We start from the raw sequence: 4,608 nt of genomic DNA, 5'->3' as shown, positions 1-4,608 counted from the left end.
GCCACTGCAGCCCCGGAGATTAAAAAGCCAATATCTTAACCAGGGACTTTTACAGGTCTCGAATGATTTTTTTTGTAGTTACATTATTGAGTGGATGTTTTCACTTACTGGTCTCTCCTCCAGGGGATGTTTCTTTTCTTTTCGCGTTCAACACAACGGGATTCGTTTGGATTAACTAAGACCCCGTTAATATTTTGGACAAGTTTGTTTTGGCAGCTTTACCTTATTTGCCGTGGCGCTGAAAAAAAATCCTCTGGCCAGACCAGAATTCGTTGAATACCGGCTCCAAGTCTGCAGAAGTATTGATAAATTAAATAACACGGTGTTTAAATCATATTGGCCTCTACCTTCTGAAGTGTTTATCTCTGAGTTATTGATGTGCTGTTCACAAAGACGCCTGTTTTCCCGTCTCTGAAGTGAGGTGGACTTATTTTCATTTTCCGTTACCGCTTGTCCTCCTGGGGTCGTGGGAGGGAGGGGGCGCTGTCATTGGGCAAGAAGCGAGGGTTCACCCTTGACAGGTCACCAGTCTACCACAGAACTAACATTAGAGATTTGATTTTTGGCTCTTTGAAATGAGCTGAAAAGATCTGTTCCTTTCAAGGAATCCTTCAAACTACTGACTCCATTTTGCATTTATTTATTTATTTTTAAGACAGTAGCCTGCCGATAACTTATTTTATCCACGGACATGGACAGATGTTTTATTTATCGATCAAGAAGAAGACACTTGCACCACTATACCAGCTCCGTCACCTGCACCATCACAAAGCTGGGCAGGAGCTACTGTGTGCAACTGTGTGGAACGCAGCACAAAAATAAATAAATAGATGAAAAAGCACTCGCAAGTACGGTTCAGTTTCGTTTAAAAAAAGCTGGTCAATAGATTCGGTTCGTCCACAAGCGTCACAGCTTTAACTAACATAAAAAGACAGACAGGTTCCCTGTTTGTTTTGGTCATTCAATTTTCCATTCAGAAAAGCACATTAAAAACACTTTTTTATTGATTTATTTTTGTTTTTTGTTAAGAATATTTTAAAATTAAAACATAAAAATTGCAATTCAAGGCATTTTTCTTTATCGGGCCCCAGAATGGATAAACGAAACTTGCTTTTGATTTTCTGTTTCCAAAATCAAAAAATAAAATCGTTATAAGACAACAAAAAAAGCGCTGTTTTTTCATATTGTGCGAGTTGTTGTTTTAAAAGTAAGAGCACGTGTGAAGACGACGCTGTGCAGCAGAAGTTGATGTGATGGATCAGTACGTTGTTTTTCGAAACAATAAAAGAGTCTCAGTTAAGAGGACGCGACTGCAGAAAAACTAAGCCGCATATTTCAGGTAAAGGCTAAAAATAATTACATGTAATCAGGGAATTAGTTAGCCACTAGCTGATATTACTCTGATATGCGTGCAGAGATTTTTGCAGATGACAACCCATGTTTTGTCAAAAATCACATCAGAGTAAGGTTTCAAGGACATTTTAGCCTCGGTTAGGAAAACCACACATACAAGTCATATATTTGGTCGCTCTTACCAGAAACACCGTACCGTCCTCATACGTGCTCTTACTTTGAAAATGGCAACTTCTGGTAGCAAAATCTGGGGGAAAAAAACAAAAAACGAGCGCTTTTTTTGTTTCTGTCAATTTAACTTGACTTAATTTTTTTTTCTTTAGAAACAACAAAATTAAAATAGACCACTTTTAAAAGTTTTGTTTCTCCATTCTCGACCCTGATAAAAAAATGCCTTGAATTGCAACTTTAATTTTTGAATTTTAACAAGAAAACAAATCAAATAACCTCTCATTTTCTGTTTTTCAATAATCTTTTCTGAACGAAAAAAACAATGACCCACACAACCACTACACCCCCATGCCACCCAAGATGAATTTAAACCTGATCACTTAATTTTGAAATAAGTTAAATAGTTTTTTGCGTATTTGTTGGGTAATTGAATCATTATGGTCTTAGAGTCTGAAATTTAATTCAACAACCAGTTATTACCCGTTTTTAAATTTCCTACTCTAAAGAACTAAATAAATGAGGTTGCGCAGATCAGGCCCGGGAGGTTCACGTGTGTTTCCTGTGTCATTACTTTCTCATTTGTTTACCTTCCATTTACTTTTCATTAAGGAAGCATCAGGCCTGTGATTGGAACTCTATTTAGCAAAGCAAGACTCCTTTCAAGGGGGAAGGAAATGGCATTAAGAAAGGAGTGTGCAAAACGCCCGTTAATGGTTTGTAATAAGGCTGTGAAGCCAGAAGCTTTGCGATATCTATTTCTGCCTAAACCCGTCTGCCCCCTGATCCATGACCAATCTGATCAGTGCGGCTTGCAGGGGAAATAATATGCAAAATGTGATAATCTGTTTAAGCGGCTCTTTGGTTCTCACACTGGAAATGGAGCAGCACCTCACAAAATAACAGGAAAGTAGCAGACAGATAGAGCTTTAGATTCCATCTCTGAGGGTTTTTTGCATATAAGTCATAAAAATATGTGTGAAAGGCCGCTAGGCCTCTTGGCTTTAAAAGAAGAAGTGCCTATTTGTGTTCTGTCAAACCCATTTTGCTGTGTGTAACATCAGCTCGTGCACATTTGTTGACCCCTTTGTCTAAAGCCCAGTCCTGTGTTTTGCATGTAGACAGAAGGAAGAAAGACATAGATAGATGGAAGATATTTTTAAGGACATGCACGTCATTTTATTTTATTTTTTTCCAGAGAAATAATTCAATCCGTTCTAAATAACTCAATTTTTTTGTTCCCTTCTCTTGCCTGATATTAACTTTTTACTGCACTTCTCCTTGGGACCAGTAAAGTCACCTTTCACTTGTCCAGACGCACATTTAGAAAGACTACACACCCAAAAGTTATGTCATCATAACTTCAGAACCACTTAAGTCCCACATATTGTATAAGGTGGAAAGATCGTATTCATCTTTGACATCTTTATCTCCTAATTCCTTTGTTCTTAAGGAAAGACGTGAAATGTGCGAAATAGGAGATAGTTCAGTGAGCCATTTCACACAAAACTAACATCTTTGTGCTTTCTCCAAGTCTTGTTAGTTCTACAATACTTCAGAAATGAAAAACTTCTTGACTTTCCAATGCATGTTTTAAATTGACACGGCACAATTCAAATGGGATAAAGGGTTTGGGGGTATTTTTTTCCATCACCATTGAGCGTGGTGCATTAGCACACATTATTTTTTTATTGACTGTAAAAGTTGTGGGGAAAAAATACATTTTTTGTCCGCCACTCTACAAAAACATCCACTTGACCTGCAAGCCCTGTCCCTGTTCTCATGATGTAACCATGAGTGATGCGTGTACTCTGAAATGTTTTAATGTGCTGCTACTGTGCTCTGCTGTTCTGCCCTGTCCAACAATTGATTGGCCTGCAGGACTGTCAGATGTAGGGTTAAAGTTATCATTCGATAGGTGCAGAACCTGTGACCAGTATTGCCCAAGGCATGACTGAACAAACTGCATGTGCAGACGTCTTTATCCTGACAACTCTTTTGTCAGTATAAACCTGTATTATCTAATATAATTTTGAATTATTTGTAAGTGTAACCTTAGCAATCCTTCTACCTAATAAAAAAGAAAAATACTGAATACTGGCTATTACAAACTGACCTCGTTCTAGAGCCGTTAAAACACTTCTCATTGTGTCTAGGCACTTTAAATTTAAGGGTCTCTAATTAAACCTTTTTATCTTTCTCGGTCTAAATTCTTACAGTAATGGAACCTTAAATGGCATGTATGCATGAGCAAACACAGGAACCGGCAGAGCTGGAAACGAAGATAGATAGATAGATAGATAGATAGATAGATAGATAGATAGATAGATAGATAGATAGATAGATAGATAGATAGATAGATAGATAGATAGATAGATATTTTATTGATCCTGAGGGAAATTTAGTATCCAGTAGCATCAGTTTAGCAACAGAAAATACACAAATACAAGAGTAAGATATGTTCTGTAAAGTCTTTTAGGACACTATGAATAAAACTGAGTAAAAATGACACAGTCAAAATGAAACTTACACAGTTGCACTCCAGTCATGTCCTCACAAGGTGGAGAGAAGCGCCGTATGGCCTGAGGGACGAGTAAACTCCCCAACCAGTCCATTGAGCAGGACAGCAGTCTGCCGTTCAGTGTGCTCTTTTGTGTATTCACAGTGCTGCACATCGCTGAGGGTGACAGACATTGTTCATCACAAACACGAGTTTGTCTCAGAGTCCTCTCCTCTGCCTCAGACGTCCCACACAGAGCCAGTCTCTCTCACTAGCTTGTCCAGCAGCGAGGCGCCTCTTTGTTTTAAATAATGCATCGCCGACACACTACAGCAAACCACAGGACACCGGCTACTACGGCGGGTTTATGTTAACTGACCAGTCAAGTTTGTGACCAGCAAACTGCACAAACCCTGAACAAACTCCCCACAGTTCCTACTGATGGTTACCGGCTGCAGGTCGGACCCAGGCCACCGCCATCTCCTTGGTGGTTGGTTAGCCCTGGACCACATCACTAAGTCCTTCACCAGGTTTCCTGTAGCCCTCCTCCTGTCTGTCCCCGACACACCCCGCAATTTGTTTCTGGT

This window comes from Mugil cephalus, chromosome 19, assembly GCF_022458985.1.
Source record: "Mugil cephalus isolate CIBA_MC_2020 chromosome 19, CIBA_Mcephalus_1.1, whole genome shotgun sequence".
Lineage (NCBI taxonomy): Eukaryota > Metazoa > Chordata > Actinopteri > Mugiliformes > Mugilidae > Mugil > Mugil cephalus.
Note: the sequence above shows the minus strand (reverse complement) of the source record.